Source organism: Cricetulus griseus, chromosome 2 (genome assembly GCF_003668045.3).
Source record: "Cricetulus griseus strain 17A/GY chromosome 2, alternate assembly CriGri-PICRH-1.0, whole genome shotgun sequence".
NCBI lineage: Eukaryota > Metazoa > Chordata > Mammalia > Rodentia > Cricetidae > Cricetulus > Cricetulus griseus.
This window is the reverse complement of record NC_048595.1, coordinates 375,911,572-375,934,352: the sequence shown is the minus strand read 5'-3', so window position 1 is coordinate 375,934,352 and position 22,781 is coordinate 375,911,572. Positions and strand designations below refer to the sequence as shown.

General features: G+C 49.0%; 1 protein-coding gene and 1 long non-coding RNA gene across 5 annotated transcripts in view; both read left to right on the top strand.

The window, feature by feature from the left end:
* The first annotated feature begins 2,661 nt into the window (after window positions 1–2,661).
* On the top strand, window positions 2,662–13,823 carry LOC103164534. Of its 4 annotated transcripts, none has more exons than XR_004768604.1 (4): window positions 2,662–3,264; window positions 3,391–3,570; window positions 7,610–7,701; window positions 8,861–8,922. It is a non-coding gene; the product is annotated as an uncharacterized LOC103164534 (long non-coding RNA). The 4 variants fall into 4 exon arrangements; XR_003483061.2 differs by having other exon boundaries at window positions 5,032–7,701; XR_004768605.1 differs by lacking the exons at window positions 7,610–7,701; window positions 8,861–8,922 and adding an exon at window positions 12,872–13,823 and having other exon boundaries at window positions 2,667–3,264.
* An 8,194-nt stretch (window positions 13,824–22,017) lies between these two features.
* The window catches only part of Card10 (caspase recruitment domain family member 10), a 33,498-nt gene continuing 32,734 nt past the window's right edge, over window positions 22,018–22,781 (top strand). Inside the window, exon 1 of the mRNA XM_035440752.1 lies at window positions 22,018–22,139. The gene's annotated coding sequence lies outside the window, so the exon portion shown is untranslated. The remainder of the gene's footprint in view (window positions 22,140–22,781) is intronic.

The following is a 22,781-nucleotide window of genomic DNA, read 5'->3' as shown; positions in this document are numbered from 1 at the left end:
ATCCTTTGGATGGCAGAGAGCTCACCACTCTCCTGAGAGGGTGACTCCAACCAGGCAAGATGTCTCCCTGAAACAGCAGAGTTCAACCCACCCCTTCTGCTCCCCAGTTGTCCCTCCCTCCACCTCAATTGCCACACACAGAGATGTCCCTGAAGTTCCTTTCAAGTGTCGAAAGGCCTGGCTCCAGCAAGTCCCAGCTAGAACTCTTGGGAAAGCTTCTTATCCTCCCTTGCCTCAGTTTGTCTGTCTGTAAAATGGGAAGAATAATGCCTACCATCAAAGAAGCAGCCCAGGAAAGCTGTTTTACAGATGCAGGCTGGGCTGTGTGTCATAGCAATGGTAGCTGCCCAGGCTTAGAGCTTTGTCGTGGGCTTCACTGTCACAGCCCAACAGACTAATTAAGCACCAGGTCAGGGGACTGGCTACAAGAGCAAACTATTGCGTTTGAAGTCAAGAATTCACACTCCCGTCTGGCAGAGGGGCCACTCCTAAGGTTTTACTGTAGAGAACTCTCTGTTACATCATAGAGGCTCCACAAGGATGAGCCTCTCACAGGTGAGGAAAATGAACCAGAATGGGGTTGTGACTTGCCTGAGGTCCACAGCACCTCTCTGCTGGGGTACTGACCAGTGACCTGTCCACAGAGTCTCAAGAGTTAACCCTGTTGGCTGGAGTCCCAAGCAGGAAGGGGGGTTATTGTAGGGAGGGAGGGTGGGAGCAGGCAGTCATTCCTTCTGGGTCTCTAATGCTGCTTTGGTGGGCAGTGTGAGCTCCAGCTAGCCTTGTGTTGACTCAGCGAGGTCTCCTGCCAAGGCTTGCTGGCCAGAGCCCCCAAGGGAAGCTCAGGCCACATTCTTTGCCTGCTCTGAAGGGTGGGGGCTGGGGAAGAGTGGCTGGTGCCTCCTGGTTGAAGACTGTGTGCTGGGGTTTGTAGGTACTGGGGTGAAGGGTGGGATGAGGCAGGACATGCTTTTAAGGCAGCCAAGGCTGGGTACACAAAGGGCTACCACAGGAGAAGCCGGCTGGCCTAGGGTGAAGGGGTTAGTCTGAAGGCTGAGCCATCTCTTCACATGGAAGATGTGAAGTAGGTGATTTGGACAAACCGCCATCATTGCTCTGCCCCTCCTGCCTCAGTTTCCGCACCTATCAACTGAGAATATAGTAATGAGTCCTCTTTGCCTTACCTCACTTCTGGGAGGATCAAAGGTAAGAACAAGTTGGCTCAGGGTGAGCACCCTGTGTCAATCAAGGGAGCATAACAAACACATTGGCTGGCCCGCCACCCTGGCGTTCCTCATACACTAAATGAAAGAGAAGGGGCACAGGGGCAGCCCAAGAGTGTACATGAGTCTGTCTGACGCAGCCTGCTCCAGCTTCTTCTAGGGACAGCTAATAACTCCTTCCAGGTCAAAGCCTTTCCTTGTCCTCTACTTAGGCCACTCCCACCTCCTCCTGTCTCAGGGCCTTTGCACTGCCATTCCTTCTGCCTACCAGGCTCTTTGCTGACATAGCAGAAAGGTTACCAGCTCACTCAGAGCCCTGTGAGATCTCCCCCTGGTTCTCTCTCCACAGTCCATCACTAACCTTTTATTTATGTCCCCCCTCTGTCCTTAGGAACTACTATACAATGACCCTTTCCCCCCAGCTCCATGAGGGAAGGGACTGTGAAATCTTTTCCCCACAGTATCTGGGAGTGACCACAGCCTTCCACGATGCTTCCCTGTTACAGGGGAGCAACTGAAGTCCCAGAGATGTTGAGTGATTCCCCCAAGGTCAGACAGCTGGAAAGAGCTGGAGCGAGGCCTGGGCTGGGCTTCTTGGATTCTAGTCTGAGGCTCCTTACAGACCTATTCCACCACCACAAAGCCATCTCCTCTGTAGGCCCCTGGCTGTCTCTCCCTCAGGGCCGATATGTGCCCCTTTCTTCTCAGTTTTCTGGATCAGATATGGGGAGACCGTGACTCATTTTGCAGCAGCGTGCACCACTGGATTCAGTCACAGTTCAGCTTCCACCCTAGTGGACCCCTTCTCCACCAAGGACAAGGGCCAGAGCCTCAGGCCTGAAAGTCTGGGCATTCCAGGGCTTCCTCAGCAGGGCAGCTGGCCTCAAAGCCCTCCCAGAATTGCCCAGCAGCTGCAGGGTGGCCGGATGCCCCGCCCGGCGCCTCTGGGCCCGAGCCCAGGCCGCAGGCTCACTGTGGCTGGCATTGCTCCTTAGGCTCAGGCAGGAATACCACAGGGATTTTAAAAATAAAGGGCCTTGAGACAGTGGCCTGGCTCAGGCTGCCAGAGCTGGGGCGGAGCCAGACAGGGACAGTGGGGGGATGCTGAGCCTTGGGGACCAGGCCACCAGGGCTGCCAGGCCCTGGTGGCCCAGTGTCCACCCCTTCAATGATATTGCTCTTCCGTGGGAGTGTGGGGGGCGGGCTTTGGGCTCCTTAACAAGTTTACTGAATACCCACTATGTGCAGGGGTGCTCTAGATCTTTCAGTATCAGGCTTTCCTCAGCTGTCACCGTCCCCCCCCCCCTCCCCCCTCCCCCCTCCCCCTCCAGACCATTCCATCTCCCTCTCCCTAGCCTGGCTAACAGGAAACACAGCCGGAGAGGTCAAGAGTCCTGGTTTTCAGAGCCCAGTGTCTGCACAACATGGAGGTCTGTGAGGGGGGAGCAGGGGCTTCCTGTTTACAAGAATCCCAAGGACCCTCAGGGGCGGTGACTCGGATAGGCTTGGGAGCAGCCCCTCAGCTCTGGCTGCGTGGGAGGGGCCTCTGGAACACTAGCCAGCAGGACTCAGACTGTACCCCATGTGGGATAGGAAGTGAGGAGCCTTAGAATAGTTAGAATACTGGCCGACTGGAGGAGTTGAGTACCTAAGTACTGGGGCTGAGTATCTAAGTACCAGAGCCCAGGCCGGTAGGCAGGGCTCTCCCAAGTGTCAACTTTGCCCTCGAAGCTTCTTCAGGGGAGATTGAGTCTAGAGGAAGGACAGATCTTTCTGCCTACGAAGCTGGAGGGGATGGGGGACGACACAACACAGATGAGCTGAGATGCCTTCACCTTTTCTGAGACTTCCATACCCTGAAGGATGGAATTGGCTAAGGCCCAGGACCTGCTGGGAGATAGTGGCCAGATATACTTCATAGCGAAGCTCCAGGGCTCAGGGGTGACAACCAGTGTGGGGATGGCCAAAGGCCACCCTGCAGAAGAAAACAACACGGCCCTGAAGGTTATCACAGCCAGCTCTTCCGATGGTTACCCAACAGGTATTGATCCAGGACCTGAGGGGCATGACCTTGTGAAAAAAGACCAGAGCTGTGGCCCGGGAGTCACTCCTCACTCAAGTGGAAAAAGTCAGTGCCCCCCCCATTTGTTTCTGTTCTTCTCCACAGCCCCCTAGCTCAGAGTACCCAGAAACCAGCCCTACGGGCACACTTTGTGGGCTTTTGAGACAGCTGTATTGGAGGGAGCTGGTCCAGCAGCATGAGGCAGTTACAGAGGGCTTCTCGTAAGAGGCAGCAGCTTCTCACTGTGGATTCCTGAAACAGCCCAGGAAAACAGTCTGGCCAAAGGTATGCCATTTCTAGAGAGATGCTAACAGTGTGGTGGGGTTGGGAGACAGGCACAGGAGAAGGGAAAGGTGAGGGCAGGGATGGTGAGGGGGTTGGAATCCTCTGAGTCCGGCTTCCCATGCTGTAGAATGCCTTCTGTGGCCCCTCAGGAATGCAGTGTGGAGCCTGATAAAGGAAAGGCCAGGGATTTGGTGGTGTGGGTTGTACTGCAGCAACAGCGGGGCCCTTTAACCTGTGATTTGCCCTGGGAGGAGCAGCAGCTTTCCTAGGCCAGCTATGGCTAACAGCCTGGTCCAAGTGCTGCGACAGTCTGTAAAGGCTGTGCTAAAGGGCCATCCAGCTGTGTGACTCTGAGCAAGTAATTCACCTTCCTGGCTTCAGTTGTTCCCCCTGTAAGGCAGAGCTGAAAGTAATTGCCTATGAGGTCAATTAACTAACCGTTTAGCGCCAGCTCGGCTGGTGCTTACGCCACACTCCGTTCTGATTTGTGTTATTATTAGGGAAGGGAAAGTTGATTCTGGTCCAAAGACATGCTACCAGGTGGGTGGAAAGTGATTTAGTCAGGAGAAGCCTCCAGCAAAGACCCAACACTCAGCGGGGGTTCCCAGGCTTGCCTAGCCAAGGAATCTCCAGAAGCATGACCTCCCTCCCTGCCCCCACTGTCTCTGAGGGACAGGCATGGGGTGGGGCGGGGGTAGGCAAAGGCCACAAGATAGTTCTGACACATTCTTCTCTGATGACAGCAAGGACCTCTTCTGATGCGCCTCCTTGTGAAAACATTCTTTTAAGTATTTTATGTATGTATGTATGTATGTATGTATGTATGTATTATCATTATACTATGTATGTGTTGTGTGTGCACACGCACATACACTTGAATGTATGTGTGCAGAGGCCAACACAATGTCTTCCTCAATGATTTTTCCACTTTCTAATTTTTTTTTGAGATGGGGCCAGTCTATGTAGACCAGGCTGGCCTTGAACTCATTGAGATCAGAGATCCACTTGCCTCTGCCTCCTGAGTTCTGGAATTAAAGGCATTTGCTACCTCGCCCCGTATCTATCTACCTTATATTTTGAGACAGGTCTCTCAGTGAGCCTGGGGCTCACTGATTGCTTAGACTATCTGGCTAGCAGGCACCAGGAATTCTCCTGTGTTCCCAATCCTCCCCAATTCTGTGATTATAGGAACCTGTGAGCTGGGCAGTGGTAGCGCATGCTTTTTATACCAGCACTCGGGAGGCAGAGGCAGGTGGATCTCTGTGAGTTTGAGGCCAGCCTGGTCTACAGTGAGTTCCAGGACAGCCAGGGCTACACAGAGAAACCCTGTCTCAAGCAAAACAAAACAAAAAGACAAAAACAAACAAACCAAACAAATAAGAAAGAATGAAAAAGGAGCCTGTGTTGCAATGAATGCCTGTTTTTTGTTTGTTTTTGTTTGTTTGTTTGTTTTTTACCTAGGCAATGGAGATTGAACTCTGGACCTCACATTCTTGCAGCAAGCACTTTACCAACTAAGTGACCTCTCTAACCGGCCCCCCAATCCCCTCTGTATAAAGGAGCTTTTATCCAGGAGTTCTGGAAGCCTTGTTCCTGTGTACCCCACCTCCCTTTCAACAAGCCCAACATACTGGGGATAACTCATTTCCTCCCATTTACTGTGGGGGAAACTGAGGCCTGCAGATGCTAAGAAATGTGTCAAAGGTCATATCCCCATGGACTGTGAGTGGGTTTGGGGTTTGAGCCTGGACCTGGGCTCTTAGTTCGAGGTTCCCTCTACCTGTGAGTGTTACCGCTTTGCCCATTAAGGCGTTTGAACCCAGAGATAGCTGCTTCTGCCTCCAGGGGCAGGTGGTTTGTGAACCACTTGGGCTATTGGTTCCTTGGGGTTGGACCTGGGGTAGGAGAAGTTGCTCAAACTCTTCCATACTCAGAGCTGGGTCCTTGTCTAGACGTCGTCACCGAGACCTGATGTGACGGTGGCAACACTGAGGTTGGCAGAAGGTAGGAAGGCCAGCAACATGTCAGCATCCTGCTCGCCCCACCTGACACCCAGCATGTCCTGGCTGGCGGCCACAGTGATTCACCAGTTCTGAGCCCCAGTTTCGTTTGTAATCAGGAAACTGCTTCTGGAGAGCCCGGGGCACTTTCTGCTGAGCCCTACACCCTCCCAGAAGCTCAGGGAGAGGCTGAGGAGGGGAGCTGAGGAGGTGGCCAGGGGCCTGGACCCAAGAATTTGCATAATTTGTTCTTTTCTTTGTGGAGGGTGAGAAATCCCCAGGATTTCATTTCCCTGGAAACTAGCCCCATTCCTCATCCATTCCACCCTCCCTGCACCAGTTGCCAGGGCCCTAGACAAGCCGGGCTTTCCAGAAGTTCCCTGGGAGAGACCACTGCAGAAGGGGCTAATTCCAAATGGTGGTTGGTGGGTGAGGGGACTTTCAGGACCCAGTCTGACGTTTCAGAGGCCCCACCTAGAGGAAGGACAGTGCAGGCAGGGGTCAGCAGCTGCTTCTTCTGCATAGTCCTTTCTTCTTTGGGCCCTTGATTTTCCCACCTATGGGCAGTAATGGTGTCTTTTTGCTGGGGTCATTAAGAGGACTCAGTGATGAAGTGTGGAGAGAGCTTGAAACAGTATCTGCTCTGTGGTCAGCCTTGGGAAGTGTTAGCTTGTTTAGTGTTGATGCTAGGTCAGTACTGTCTTGAGCAAACCCACAATATTGAGCATCTAGCCAGCAGCAGCACAGGTGAAGGGCAGTGTCTGTGCGAAGGCCCAGACCATGTAATGTGAGACATGTGGAGCACTAGAAGGGAATTCTGGGGAAGGGAGATTTGAAGATATCATTTCCCCTTTTGGACAGTCACTTCGAAGAAGCAGGGGCCATAGGAGGCTTTGGAGCAGGACTGTGTGATACACATAGACTGAGCAGCAGGACTGTGGAGAGGTGATTGCCTGGAGAGGCCATAGTGAGGAGGTAGCACCAGGACTCTGGTGAAAGATGGGGCATCTAGGGCTGGAGAGATGGGTCGGTGGGTAAGGCCCTCCCTTGCTGTACAAGCATTCAGACCTGGGGTCTGCTTCCCAGAGCACATGAACAAAGCTGGGTGAGGCAATGTACCTGTAACTCCAGTGTGGGGAAGGAGGCCATTGGCAAATCCTGGAGGGCTCACTGACCAACCAGTCCAGCCAACCGGTGAGCTCCAGATTCAGTGAGAGACCCTGTCCCCCCAAATAAGGCAGCTGATGAGCTGACTCAGCAGATAAAAGCTGTCCCTGACATCTAGTTGTGTTGTGGCACACTTGCATACCTGTGAGCTCTCTCTTTCTCTTTCTCTCTCTCTCTCTCTCTCTCTCTCTCTCTCTCTCTCTCTCTCTCTCCTCTCTCTTCTTTCTTCTCTCTCCTCTCTCCCTCTCAATAAATCCATTTAAAGAATAATGTGAGAGCAATGGAAGAAGACACCCAGCATCTGCCTCTGGCCTCCACGAATGCTAACATGGACACCTGCGCATAATGCACAGACACAAACATGGAGAGGCCTGAGCTAGAATAGTAGTTCTAGGTGTGGAAAGGTCAGGGCTGGGACTCCTGGGGTCACACAGAGCTGAGCTGACACTGACAATGAGTGAGTGAATTCTGTGGCAGGGGAGATGGAAGAATGCAGGTTTACAGAGAGCCAGTAACTCAGAGCACCGTAAATTGTTTAGTAGGGGACATTGTAGGAGGTCCTCAAAGGGTGGGTAGGATTTGTGCAGAGGCCTAATAAGGAAAGGAAGGCCACCTTGGACAAAGACCACCAAAAACAGTGCTTGAGAGGTCTGAAAGCCTGAGTGGGGGTAGTGTGGATGGAGAAATTGTGGGATGAAGTGTTGGGGGTCTTGGACATCTTTCTGTAGATAACTGGGGGAAAAAGTTGACAGGTAGGGTGAGTGGCAGGGGGAGATTTTCAACATATGTATCAGTTTCCTGCAGCTGCAGTAACAAAAGAGCATGATGCTGGTGGCTGAATATAACAGAAAGGATGCTTTTGGCCTCCGTAGGGCAGGAGGCCGAGATGAAGATGCCTGAAGGCTCCAAGATTCTTCCTGCCTCTTATGCCAGCCTCAGCCTGCTTCTGTGTGACCCTCCCCAGGTCTGTCTTCTCTTGTTCTAAGGACACTTGTCATTGAACATAACGTCTACCCAGGTCCTAAAATTACTGGTGGACGTGTTTTGGGGGAAAGGGGGGCTGGCTGGCAATATCCCAAACCAGTACTCTCTTCTGTTTCCCTCCTCCTCTGGGTAAGCCCCTCCTCTGATCCCACTAGTCCAGCCTCCTGATCATGAACTGGGTGGCTGTCATGAACATGGCCACTCCCTGGAACAGAGAAGTGTTACCTGGTCTTTTCATCCGTCTGCCTGGAAGCTGGGACTGAGTGGCAGCAGCCTATGGGCTGTGGGCGCCACCGTGTGTCTGTCTTGGAGTATTGCAGAAAGTGGCTCTGACCCAGCCTCTGCATGTAGAATTTCACACATGCATACATACATATGTACGCATTTATATAAATTATGTGGGTTACCCATTTGTGGGTTACCATATTTACATAGATTATGTGGGTCACAATCATCTCACTACAGCTAGGGTGTCAAACACGCACCATCAAGCTTTTTTTTTTTTTCAAAATGAGGTTTCTCTGGCTATACTGGAACTCTTTGTAGACCAGGCTGGCCTTGAACTCACAGAGATTGGCCTGCCTCTGCCTCATGAGCCAGCACCATCTGGCGACGCCCAGCTTTTTAAATTGTAAGTTTAATGTGGATTTGAAGTCAGGTCCTTATGCTTGCAAAGGACCTAACTGATGGAACCATGTTCTCTGTTTCTTTTCTTTTTTTCAATTTTTAAATTCCATCCCAAGGGGAGAGTAAACAACATCTACCCCTCCTCCCAAGGTTGCAATGACAAATTGAGGCACAGTTCCACCAGATTTCACTCCGGAGAACCGGCGGCTTTACTGGGCTTCCTTAGAGAGGGGCCAGTTACAGGGATGTGGGCTCCTCCCTTGAAAGGCTTTACTCAGAAGGCCTTTACCCATCAGGGATGAGGGCTACCCCACAGTTGCATAGATAGGGCCCTATACTGGCTGGTTTTATGTAACCTTGACGCAAGAGAGAGTCATTTTGGAAGAAGGAACTTCAATAGAGAACATGCCCGCACTTGACTGGCCTGTGGTCAAGCCTGTGGTGCATTTTCTTGATTGATGACTGATGGGTGAGGGTCTAGCTCATGGTAAGTGATTACCGCTATTGGGCAGGTGTCCTGGATGGTATAAGAGAGCAGGCTGAGCAAGTCAAGAGCAGCAAGCCTGTAAGCAGCATTCCTCCAAGGTCTCTGCATCAGCTCCTGCCTCTGGGTTCCTTCCCTGTTTGCGTTTCTGTCCTGACTTCCACACTATGGTGTGGAACTGTAAGCTGAAATAAACCCTTTCCTCCCCAACTTGCTTTTGTTCATGGTGTTTTATATTTGTTTTTGTTTTGCAAGACAGGGTTTCTCTGTGTAACAGTCCTGATTATCCTGGAACTGGCTCTGTAGACTGGGCTGGTCTCGAACTCACAAAGATCTGCCTGCCTCTGCCATCTGAGTGCTGGGATTAAAGGTGTGAGCTGCTGTCACCACCACCACCACCACAGTGCCTGGCCTGGTCATGGTGTTTTATCACAGCAATAGAAAACTAAGACAAGTCGATCCCCCCCCTTTCTATTCCCCCACCTATATATTCTAGCCCCTCCCAGCCTACATTCAATTAAGGCAGAGTAGCATACAATATAGAGAGAGTGGCTGGTTGTTTACAAGAGGGTCAGGTGACCCTCCCTACCCCTCCATGAGGGGCATAAACTGTCAACAAGTCTAGCTGGGTTAACCCTTTTGCAGCTGGGCAAAGCTGTATTCTCCCAAGATGGTGGTTGCTTGGCTTGGAGGATAGTCACTTCACAGTAATATCAGTGGTGAATCTTTTGGCTTTAGTAGGAAATCATTCTTCTGAGGTCATGAGTTGTCTTGCTTGAATTCTGAGGTTTAATTGTTTTAAGCGTTCAGAACTAGACCTGGGATTTCTGTCCTTAATCTGCATTAGCAAACTCCTCACTCCCAGCCAGCCAAGGTTCACATCCCCTATTCCCTGGAGCCTATGAATGTCACCTTCCACGCACAATCTTTGCAGGTACAGTTAAGTTTAGAATCTTGATATGACCCTGGATAATCCATGCAGGTGCAGATTCGAACGCAGATAAGGAAGATATGGGAGATCACACACACACACACACACACACACACACACACACACACACACACACACGTACACATGCACATACACATATACACACACATGCACACATGTGTAAACACACGCATAAACACATATGCATGAAACCACACACACATGAACATGACCTAGGAAGCCTTGTAAAGGTACAGCAGAGAAGCTGGGTATATGTTCAATTCCCCGTAATCCCAGTACCGTGGATGCAGAGGAAGGAAGATCGCTACAAGTGCAAGGCCAGCCTGGGCTACATGAAGAAAGAGACACTTCTTTCCTCCCCCTCACCCCATCTCCCTTCTTCTCTCATTTATTTTGAGACAGGATTTGGAACTCACTTTGATTCTCCTGCCTCTGCTTCCCCATGCTAGGATTACGTAGTGCACTGCCACGCCGACTCAATACTCTCATCTTCAGAAGGTTTGAAAGTGCTGATTTGTAAAGACAGGGTTGTCTTGGCCTTAAACCAGCAGGGTCAGGCTGCCAGAGCTGGCGGAGCCTGCAGAAGGATTGTAGCCCTAGCAAATGCCTTGACTTGGGCCTGATACAGATTTCAGTCACCAGAACTGCGAGGAAAGAGAATTCCACTGACTTTGTGGTATTTAAAAAAAAAAAAAAAAAAAAGGGAAACCTAGCTGGGCGGTGGTGGCGCACACACCTTTAATCCTAGTACTCGGGAGGCAGAGGCTCGTGGAGCTCTGTAAGTTCAAGGCCAGCCAGATCCACAGAGCTAGTTCCAGGACAGGCTCTAAAGATACAGAGAAATCCTGTCTCAAAAAACCATAAATGAAAATAACTGCCAAAGCAGGACAACTTCCAAAGCAATACAGAGAAAACCTGTCTCGTGTGTGTGTGTGTGTGTGTGTGTGTGTGTGTGTGTGTGTGTGTGTGTGTATGTGTATTGAGTTAGGATTTCACTCTGTGACCCTGGTTGGCCTGAAACTGTGTGTGTAAACCACAAAGCACCCACATATAGAGACTGGAGTCAGTTCTCTTCTTCACTATGTGGGTTTGGGCGTCAGGCTGTCAGCCTTGGTGGCAAGCACCTGACCCCACTAAGCCACCTTGACTGACCTTGTGCTGACCATTTTTTTTTTTCTGTCAGCCCCTGGAAATTAATGGAATCAGCACACCTTTTTGTGGCTGGGGTGTCTGTCCCAACACTTGGTCTGTGCAGACCCCATATCAACATTACTGTAGTCAGCACAGTTCTTGCCTCTGTTCTCGTTGATTGTTATTCTATACAAATGGCTTTTCTTTTTCCATTTCCCAGAAACTTTAAAATCAACTTAGATATCATTTAATTCATAACAGTATGTTTTTATTTTTGTTGCTGTTTTGAGATAGGGTCTATTGTAGCCCAGGCTGCTCTTGAATTCCTCATCCTCCTGCCTCCACTTCCAGTGATAAGATCATTAGAAGATGCCACCATGACCAGCTCATAATGTCTTTAAAATTAAAAAAAAAAAGAGTTATGGACCAGGCATGGTGACACATGCTCTTTATCCTAGCACTCAAGAGATAGAGGCAGGTGGATATGTGTGTTAGAGGCCAGTCTAGTCTACATACATAGAAAGTTCCAGACCAGTCAGGGCTACACAGTGAATCCTCCTTTCTTTCTTTCTTTCTTTCTTTCTTTCTTTCTTTCTTTCTTTCTTCCTTCCTTCCTTCCTTCCTTCCTTCCTTCCTTCCTTCCTTCCCCTCTCTCTCTCTCTCTTTCTTTTTTTTCTTTTTCTTTTGGTTTTTCAAGACAGGGTTTCTCTGAGTTAACGGCCCTAGCTGTCCTGGAACTAGCTCTGTAGACCAGGCTGGTCTCGAACACACAGAGATCTGCCTGACTCTGCCTCCTGAGCCTGGGTTTCTGTTTTTTCCCATTGTGAATCCTATTTCAAAAAAAATATGAGATATAACACATACTATGAAATTCACCCCCCCGCCCCATATTTTTTCTTTTCCTGTGGGGATCAAACCCAGGCAAGTCTGCTGAGCTAGCAATGCTCTACTACTGGGCTACACCATCAGTTCCCCAAATCCACCTGTTTAGAGTGTACAGTTGGGGTAGGTGAGATGGTTCAGCACATGATGGTTTTTGCTGTCAGGGATGACAACTTGAGTTCTATTCCTGGAAGCCACATGGTAGGAAAGAAAAGAATTAACTTCCTAAAGTTGTCCTCTGTCACACAGGTGAGTGAAGTGACACAAGTCTCCCCCCTCCCTACAATACATAATAAAGTATGTAAGTGCCTGGTGTGTGGTGCACACCAGTCCTCTCAATGCCCTAGAGGTGCAGGCAAAGTCAGCTGAAGGCAGGTTAAAGGAAGTCCATGAACTTTAGCCAGAATAAAGAATTAACAGACATTTATTTGAGGAGTGCTCACACAATGATGGTAAATAACTGCTCAGTCTTCTGCTCTTGGAGATGCAGGGTCTCCTACAGGATGAACTGACCACAACCCAAGAGAGACAGCAAACCCTTCCTCTTCCCCATAAGGGGTCACGTCCTCACACTGACGCCACATCCTAAGGTGTGGTCTTCAAACACTTCATAAACACATTTATAAAAATAAAGTGGACATTTCTGTGGATTCTCATATGTTTACATTCATTGCCAATGTCTACTTCCTGAATATTTGTTTCTTCCCCAAATGATACCTGATCAAGCTGGTATGTGTTGGCAGTCACCTTTCCCTCTCATTACTTTTCTAGTCGTTAGTCAATTTCTATATGCATGGCACTGCCTAGTCTGGAGCCTTCATATAGATGGAATCACATGACGCTTGTTCTTTTGGGACTGGCTTCTATCACTTAGCATAGTGTTTGCAAAGTTAGTCTACAATATCCATGTTGTAGCTTGAATTTTTTTTTTTTTTGAGACAGGGTTTCTCTGTGTAGCCCTGGCTGTCCTGGATCAGGCTGGCCTTGAACTCAGAGCTAGAACTGCCTCTGCCTCCCAAGTGCTGGGGTTACCCGTATGACCACCATTAACACATATTTATTTTTATTTTGCAGTAATAGGGCTGGAACCCAGGACTTCATGCATAGCAGGCAAGTACTCCACCAATTGTGCCACATCCCAGCCTCCTTTTTATGGCTAAATAACGTGCTGATCTGCTTTAGTTATAGATCTGGGAACAATTCTACCTAGAGCTGTGTTGGCTGAGCCTCATGTGTGTCCCAGTTTCCTCTCTGTTGTGGGATAAAACACTGGCTGCAAGTACCTTAGGGTAGGGAGGGCCTTATCTAGTTTACACTTTCACATCTTAGCTTATCTTTGTGGGAAGTCAAGGCAGGAACCTAGAGGCAGGAACGGAAGGGGAGGCCATGGAGGAAACTGCTTACTGGCTTTCTTTCTTATACAACCCAGGCCCATCTGCACCATCCACAGTCCACCTGCTCTTCCCCATTCATTAGAGAGTAAACTTGCCCACAGTATAGTGGCAAGTCCTCAGCTGAGGGTCCCTCTTCCTAAGTGATTCTAGTTTGTGTCATGTTGACAACCAGCACAATGGGATAAGTTTTTGTGTGGGTGTCCTTAGTTCTCTTGGTACTTTTTTTCCCTTCCTAGTCCTGGGGAATGGAACCTGGGGCCTTGGGCATGATAGGTGAGGACTTTGCATTGAGCCACACCGCTAATCCTCTTGGGAAACTGAAGAGATATAAAAAACCCTGTGTTTAAATTTTTGGGGACCTGCCAAGCTGTTTTCCACAGCCACCACACATCCCACATTCCCACCTGCAATGGTGAAGTTCTCATTTCTCCTCGTGCCTGCTCAGTTTATCTTTTGGAACGGAGCCATCTGGTGGGCATGAAGTGTGAACTCCATGTTGGTTTGTTTGTCTGCATTTTTCCTAATGAATCATGTTTTGTGCTTTTCAGTGTTGAGGCTCTTTGCATCATTTGTTGATTTATTTCTAAGAAGTTTTCTTTCTTTCTTTCTTTCTTTCTCCCTTCCTTCCTTCCTTCCTTCCTTTCTTGTTTCTTTTCTTCTTTCTTTCTTTCTTTTTTTTTTTTTTTTTGAGATAGGGTCTCATTGTGTAGCTCTAGCTGTCCTGGAACTTCCTCTGCAGATCAGGCTGGCCTGGAATTCACAGAGATCCACCTGCTTCTGTCTCCCGAGTGCTGGGATTAAAGGCGTGCGCCACCACCACCTGGCTGATTCTTCGATTCTTGCTATGTTGGATGGAGCCTAGGTAAGTGCTCTACAACTGAGTTACCTTTCTAACATTTCCCTTTCTTTTTAAGTTTCTTTTAAAAAAGACTTATTGTGTTTTTTACTTATGTGCATGGCTGTGTGTCTGTATGCCACATGAGTGCAGTGCCCTCAGAGGATAGAAGAGGGCATTAGATTCCTTTGGAGCTGGAGCTACAGGCAGTGTGAGCTGCCCAACAAGGGTGCTGGAAACTGAACTCAGGTCTTCTGCAAGAAGCAAATGCTCTTAGCGTCTGAGCTGCCCCTTCAAGCCCTTTTCTTTCTTTCTTTTTAAACATAGACTACTTTTAAAATAGAAATATTAGGTTTAAAGCATTGAGTCAGAAAGACAGAATTTCCCATATAGCTTCTCTCTAAATCAAACTCCCACAGCAGAATGTCATGTAGATTATAATAGTGAATGAACTTATGTGATCCATCACTGGCCACAGAGCCCATATTTACAGCAGCATTCACTTGTTGTACATTCTGTGGTCATTTTGACAAACATGTATGACACTTGTCACCACTAGAGTCATCTGTCTTTGTCAACTCTCAAACCTCTGGCAGCCTCCCTACCATTCCATGGTCTCTAGAGTTTTTTTCTCTTCTAGATCATCTGAGTTGGGATTATAATAACTTGGAATAACTTGATACCAACGTGACAGCAACAAGTGTTTCATTAATGCCTGTATGGCTCCTCCACGGCCTGTCATAACTCAGTGGTTCTTCTCTCTCCCTCCACTCTCTTCTCCTTCCCCCCTCTCTCTTTTTCTACTGTTTTTGAGACTAGGTCTCACTACATAGCACAGGCTGGCTTAATCCTTGATCTTTCTGCCTCCACCTTCCAAGTGATGGGTTCACAGGTGTTCATCAGTACACTTGACTCTTGACTGCTCATTTCTTTCTTCCTTTTTTGGGGGCGTGTGGAGGTAGTGATAGAGTGTCTCACTGTTTCCCAACTCCCATATGCAGCCAAGGCTGGCCTTGAACTCCTGATTCTCCTTCCTTCACCCTTTACTGCCCAAGTGCTGGGAGTTCACCAAGCCTGGCTGGCTTGCTCCATATTTATTTATTTTTTTTTGTAGCACTGAATAATATTCTATTGTCTGAGTTACCCCGGTTTATCTATTCATCTACTGAAGGACATTGTGCTTGTCCCCAAGTATTGGCAACAACAAATAAAACTGAAAGCGACATGTGTGCAGAATTTTGTGTGGACATTTTCATTCTGGGCAAGTACCACAGAACATGATTGCTGGGTGACATTATGAGAGAGCATTAAGCTGGGCCAGGTGGTGGTGGCACACTCCTTTGATCCCAGCACCCAGGAGGCAGAGGCAGGTGGATCTCTGTGAGTTCGAGACCAGCCTGGTTTACAGAGCTAGTTCCAGGACAGCCATAGCTGTTGCACAGAGAAACCCTGTCTTGAAAAAAACAAAAATGCACACACACACACAAAGAAGTTAAGCTGAGCTGAGTGTGGTGGCACTCTCCTTTAATGCCATCACATGGGAGGCAGAGGCAGGAAGAAAGATCTCTATTAATTCGAGTCCAGCCTGATCTATAGAGTGAGTCCTCACACATCCAGGGGTATGTAGAAAGACTCTGTCTCAAAAACAAATAAATAATAAATAATTAAATAAATAAAACTGGGTGAGGCATCACATGCCTTTAGTCTTAGTACTTGAGATGCTAAGGCAGGAAGATTGCCTTAAATTCAAGGCCTGTGTAGTCTACATAGCCAGTAGAGAGTCATCCAGGGCTACATAACAAGACCCTGCTCAAAACACTACAAAACAAGAGACCAAAGCAAACAAGCAAATCACTTAAAACAAAACCAAATAAAAATGAAGTCTAGAATATAACCTCCTTTAATATATCTTGTGAGATCCTCCTCCCAAGTAGCTGTCCTGTGTATCCACTAACGATGATATCATTTCCTGTCATTCCTCATTCTTTTTTTTTTCTTTCCTTTTTTTGTTTCTCCAGACAGGATTTCTCTGTATAACCCTGGCTGTTCTGGAACTGGCTCTGTAGACGAGGCTGGCCTTGAATTCACAGGGATCCACCTGCTTCTGCCTCCTAAGTGCTGGGATTAAAGTCATGTACCACTACCACCAGGCTCAGGATTCTGAACTTTTGTTTTTCCAGTCAGCATTTCTTTGTGTAACAGCCTTAGCTGTCCTGGAACTCAGTCTGTTGACCAGGCTGGCCTCAAACTCATAGAGATCCGCTTGCCTCTGCTTCCCAAGTGCTGTGATTAAAGGTGTGTGCCACCTCTGCCCAGCTAGGATTTTGGACTTTTCAGAAGAAGATTTATTTGTTTTTATTATGTCCACATGAGTTCCTGTGCACTAGGTGCATGCAGGTGGCCAGGGGACCCAGAGCATGTCGGCACACTCAGAACTGGTGTTACAGACAGTTGTGAGTGTTGGGAACCAACCCAATTCCTCTGCAAGAACCCCAAGTGATCTTAACCCCTGACCCATCTCTTCAGCCACAATTCTGGACTTTTTGTTTGAGACAGGGTCTTACTGGGTAGCCCTAGTTAGCCTGAAACTCACTATTTGGATCAAGCTGCCCCTGCCTCCTTACTGCTGGGATTAAAGGTGCATGCATTCACACCCAGCATGAAGTTCCATATTTAGAACCATTTCTCAGTTGGTCTCTGTCACTATCAAGTGTTTTTTTTTTTTTCCCTCAGAAACACTTCCTATTATTACTCTTACTTAAAATTATTTTGTTATTATTTTAGGTGTATGGTGTTTTGCTGTGTGTTTCTGTGTATGCCTGTATCCATGGACTCCAGAAGAGGGCATTGGATCCCCTGGAACTGGAGTTACAGGCACTTATGAGCTGCCATGTGGGTTCTGGGACTCAAACCCAGGTCCTCTGGAAGGACAGTCAGTGCTCTTAACCACTGAGCCATCTCTCCAGCCCCTCCCCTGTTATTACTTTCAGTTTAATAATTCAAAACCCACTTCATCATGGTCAAAAGATATAAAACAAAGCAGAATTAAATCAAGCACTAGTAAGACGTCCCCTGGACCCACACGGTTGTATCTGGTGTCACTCTGCCTTTGATCTCTCTCAGCCTTGGTGGTTTCTCCTGAGCTTTCAAACACCTGGTCTCACTTCTGTCCTAGTTACTTTCCCTCTTATTATGACAAAATGCCTGACAAGAGTAACTAAAGAAAGGAAAGAAGGAAGGAGGGAGGGGGGGAGAGAAGGAAGGAAGGAAGCAAGCACACAAGCTTATTTTGGTTCATAGTTGGAGGGTACAGTCCCTCATGGTTGGGAAAATACTGGTGTCTGGAGCTTGAAGCAACTAGTCACATGACATCCACAGTCAGGAGGAAGAGAGATGAATGCCTATGCTCCGCCCATTTTCTCCTTTTTATGCCATCCAGAAACCCAGCTCTGGGAGGAACATCACCTTCCTTTGGGGGTTACTCTTCTCACCTCAGCTTTTCTAAGCCTTCAAGGCTATGCCCAGAGGCTAATGTCATTTAGATTAGCTTCTACAGTTGTGCCTGGAGGCCTGTCTCCTAGGTGATTCCAGAGCCTCTCTGGTTGGTGAGCATCATTACCTATCATAACTTCAAGAGACTGACTGACAAAAACCCTGACATTCAGCATGAGGCAGCTGAGGCAGGAAGAACACAAACTTGAGACCAATGTGGGCTGCATAGCCAAGTCTCCTCTCAAACAAACAAAACGCCCCAGGTATTGGTGGGATGGGAACTGGAGCTCACACACAGCTGATGGAGAGTCAAACGGTACAAGGATGTCACAGCACCACTTGGCAGATCTACTGAACATAAACCTGCCCTAGTGACTAAGTGGTCCTGTCCTTGGTGAAGCTAGACAGCGGGCATGGCTGTGGTTAGCGTAGGAAATACGTGTGAGTTAGAGGTATTTCTTAGAGTCTCCACACAAGACTGGCCCAGAGCAGTCTATTAACACACAAGATCTTATTCAGCAGTGAGAATGGTCGGTCTTCGAACGCATGCCTCTTAAGGGGGACTCTCACCCAATGACTATAGAAAAGATACCAGACACACACCAGCACGTAGGGCTCAGTCCAATTCCAGGAAGAAGAAAACAGGTGGAATGGATCCTTGGAGAGAGGACAATTCCTCTAGGGGAGAACCTGGCTGGGAGGGGTTGTGTGGGAAGTTGTTAGAAGTTACTGGAACCTGATGCAGGCTGATGGTGACTTTGCTGTGTGTGTGGGTTAAATTCCCCAGAGATATACATTAAGGTCTGTGTAGGTGACTGACTGGCTGTGTTTTGTTTGCCTGTTTTGGGACTGATTCCAGGTGTAGTAGGCAGGCCTGCAACTCACCCTGTAGTTCAGAGTGGCAGTCCTCCTACCCCAGCCTCCCAAGTGCTGGGTGACAGGTGTGGGCTACCGCCTCAGGCCTTACTGTGTTTTACAATTATTCATGTGTATGAGAGAGTTTTGGGAGTTGGGTCTCTCCCTTTACTGTGTGGGTCCTGGGGATTGGAGTCAGGTCATTAGGCTTTGTGAAAAGTGCCTTTATCTGCTGAGACATCTCATTGGCTCCTTTACAGTGTTTTATGTCTAAATAAAAGGTCTCAGACATAAAGCCACCCATCCCCCAAACCAGCTCTGGAACCCATCAATCAGTGTCCTTGGCTGACACTGGTCCTGCCCATAATCTCCCTTGGTGGAATGAGTTTCCCAAACAGACCTAGTGCCTTGACCCTCCACCCTTCCAGAACTCTCTCCTCTACCTAGCACAGTGGTTCTACACCTTCCTAACACTGCCACCCTTTAAAACAGTTCCTCATTTTGTAGTGACCCCAGCCATAAAATTATTTTGTTGCTACTTCATAATTGTAATTTTACTACTGTTATGAGTTGTAATGTAAATATATGATATACAAAATATCTGATATGGGTTTGTGACCACAGGTTGAGAGCCATTGACCTAGAGGCACCTTGGACACACTGTTCCTCCCTCCCCCAAGTCCAGGCGCCCGGTGACTGTTGTGACCCACATTGCAGAAGTGACACTGGCTTTCTTCCAATGGCAGATCACAGATGGCGTGGCTTCCTCTGGATGTCTTTGACATACGGTTTTGAAACCACGATGTAGGAAGCTGATGGTTCTGATGCCACCATGCCATGGAGACCAAGCAGTGAGAGCTCAGAGTGAGCAGCCCCAGTGATCCTACCCAATGAATGGTCCATACGGCTCGCTATCTTGCCGGGTCCTACCCCACACAGACGCCTGAGCTCATCTTACACTCGGCTTGCCTCAGCCTGCTCCATCCTGGGGTGGGCTGCGACACAGAGCTATTTAACAGAAACACCTGTCTACCTTCTTCCCCAGGGCCCTTTCTGCTCCACCGCACCAGCCCTCCAGTGTGCCCACTTCCCCATAGCAGAAACGCCTCCCTTCCCAGCTTCGGCAATCTGGTCACTCTTCCAGGCCAGATACTGCCACACCTCTTCCAGGAAGCCTTCAGTTTGCAGTGCCTAGCAGTGGCGGGAGTAGATCATGACTAGGTTCGAATCCCAGGCTACCTACTCCCCAGTTGGGCTCTTGGACAGGGAACATGTGACTCAGCCTCAGATTCCTGATACATAAAGTCTCAGTAGTCACTGTGGATATTTCACACGGGGACTGAAAAGGATCACATTACGGGAAGTACACAGACTGTCCCAGCCACAAGAGCCCTCTGGAATGTTGGCAGTTATTGTTGTCCTGGGTCTCAGAGGCTTGTCCTCTGATCTCCAGAGTCCCATTCACTGGTAACTTAATGATATTATCTGTTCATTCTTTTGTTCATTCTTTTGTTTGTTTGTTTGTTTTGGTTTTTTGAGACGGGGTTTCTCTGTGTAGCTTTGGAGCCTATCCTGGCACTTGCTCTGGAGACCAGGCTGGCCTCGAACTCACAGAGATCTGCCTGCCTCTCCCTCCCGAGTGCTGGGATTAAAGGTGAGTGCCACCAACATCCGGCTTGTTCATTCTTTTTATACATGGTGAGATGGGCTAAATTGGAAGCCAGCAGTAGTCCACCACATTGACTCATCTACCTACTTGTCCGTTGGCATCACCGGCAACTCTGGGGACAAGCTGTATGCCTGGTTCTGAGTCCAGATTCAGGGAAGCAGTGGTGGGGGAGGTGGGCCCCATCTTGGCCATCAGAGGCTTCCATTCTCTTGGGAAGGTATCAAAGAACATCAAAGAGGAGATAGGAGTGCAAAAGGAGAAATAGTTGAGTATTCCCCTCCCTCTCTAATGGGTATAGGGGGCAAACGTGCAGTGAGAACTGAGGAGGGGGGTAGATGGGAGCCAGAAATGAGGAAGGGGTGGGAATGTAGGGCAGGCAGAGCGATCAGAATGGTGGGAGGGTTCTGAGGGGAGGTTAGGTGGATGAGTGTAGCCTGAGGCCATTTGCATTGCCAGTGTCCTGAGTGGTCCCCAGGTACGGACTTGGAAATCACAACACTATACAACCAGGCTTTCCTGTACCCAGGTTCTAATCCATGGATTCAATCAACCTCAGATTGGAAATATTCTGGGAGAAAAACAAAAAACAAACCCAAACCAAACCATCTGGGCATCATAGTTCGTATTTGTAATCCCACTACTTGGGGACTGAGGCAGGAGGATGGCTGCAAGTTTAAGGGCAGCCTTGTTTACAAGCCATGCCTTGTTCCCCCAAACAAAAACAAGGGGCTGGAGAGATGATTGGGTGGTTAAGAGCTCTTGTTGCTATAGCAGAGGATGGGATTTGGTTCCCAGCTCCTACTTGGGTGGCTCTCTATTGCCTATAGTTGCAGCCACAGGGGATTTGACACATAAGCAGGAAAGATAAGCTCACAAAAGGAGAAGTGAACCCCCTAAATTTCAGGAACACACATAGGGCTGAAAAGAGGGCTGAACACAGCCTTTCTCATTCTACCAGGGGCCTGTTGCCATGAAGGTTGGGGCCCTGGCTGGGATTGTGGCTCTGCCCCAGACCTTATTTCTTACCTGGGCAGCACCTGGTCTGTATCCAGGTTGGTGAGATAGAGAGTTCAGGACTTGGCACAGGGTCAGCTGCTGAACCCATCTATATCTTCCAACCTTAAGCGACGTCCCCTGTGAACATCAGGGGAGATTATTCACTAGCCTTCCTGGCAGGGGTGGCTCTCTCAGCATCTCCTTCAGGGTTAGGGGGTTGGTGGGACACTGTGAATCATGAAGACAAAGGCAAGGAGGACCCATGGCTTGTGATGGTGCAAGCTAAAGCAAGCAGGAAGCCTGGTCCCTTTGGAAGGATTAGGTGAGTCCTCAGGATTCTGAACTGGCAGTTCCTTCTGCCTGTCCCAACCCTTCTTCTCACCTTCTCCTCAGCTGGGCTTTTGGATGCCCCTGGGCAGAGGTGAAGGGTTTTTCAGCAGTGACTGCAGAGGAGGGCCTATCTCTCAGGGTCTTCAGGCCTTCAAATGGGGTCAGGGCACATACAGGTGAAACAGGAGGGGATGTCACAGTCACACACCAACACCCACGCTAGCTCCACAGTCACCAGTGCATGCAACTTCAGGAAACCTGTGACTTCTCAGAAAGGGACAGGAGGTCCCCAGCTGATGGTTTGTGTACCTGATCAGAGTGCACTTACAGAACGTGTTGGTATATAACACATTTGAAGTCACTAGATAAATCAATTGTTGTCTCCTGTCCAGCCCAGGTCACAAAGAGGAGGTGGGGGCTGGGATTTGAATCGGGACCTTCGTGATACCAGGTGGGGCAGGCAGCACCAGGAACCCCTGCCAGTCCCTGGGGGCAGTGACTCAGGGGCAGGTCCCCACATCCCTTCTCCTACCCCTCCCTTTCCAGCTGACTCAGCCAGACTGTCCAGGGCCTTTCTCTGGAATTCTGGGCCCCAGGCAGTGTTCTTGGTCACCTCCTCTTGTAGGCAGGACACACCCTTAATAGAGACACTACACTAGCTGCCGTCTGACCTCAGTCTCCTCTCTGCTGCAGGTTTGCTGGGTTGAACATCTCTTCCAACCACTTTGGGGGAAGAGGAGGCACACACAAGACCCTTGCGGAAGCTGGGAGGTACAGCCTGGGAAAGGGATGGCCAGTCCAGCCTCAGTATCTTGTCTCTCCACAGCTGTTTAGCTCTTCTCTCTGGTCTTAACCCATTTCCCCATTTGCTCCTACCTCCTAGCTCAGCCTTACCTCCGGCCTTATGCCCCACCCAAGGCCAGGTGGGCACACATCTCTGTTATTGGCTGAAACTAGGATGAGTCACTATTTCTGTTCCCTGCTGCCAAGCTGCTGGGGACAGCCAAGTGGGGGAAGGGATGTGGGGACAGGGCCACATCGTACACACCCATCCTCCTCCCCCCTCTGTCTGTCTATCTTTTTGTCTGTCTGTCTCTTTCTCCCTTTTGGATATCCCCAGCTCTCTAGGAGACTAAAATTCCTGGGATGCCATCAGAGGTCTTCAGAGAGGAAGGAGCAGGTGCTAGAACCCAGGCAGCCCTGAAAAGTGGGAGAAAAAGGGGATCCTAACCTCTACAACCTCCATGGCTGGCTCGGGGAAGACACTGGTTACATAGCCTCACTCTGATAACATGAGGGTTGACACCCTGTTGGCTCCTCACTAGCCTGTGCTCCATGCCCCCTCTAAATTCCTCTCCCTTCTGTCCCATTCCTCGGTGTTGAATTTGGAACATTCTAGCCCACTCCAACTAG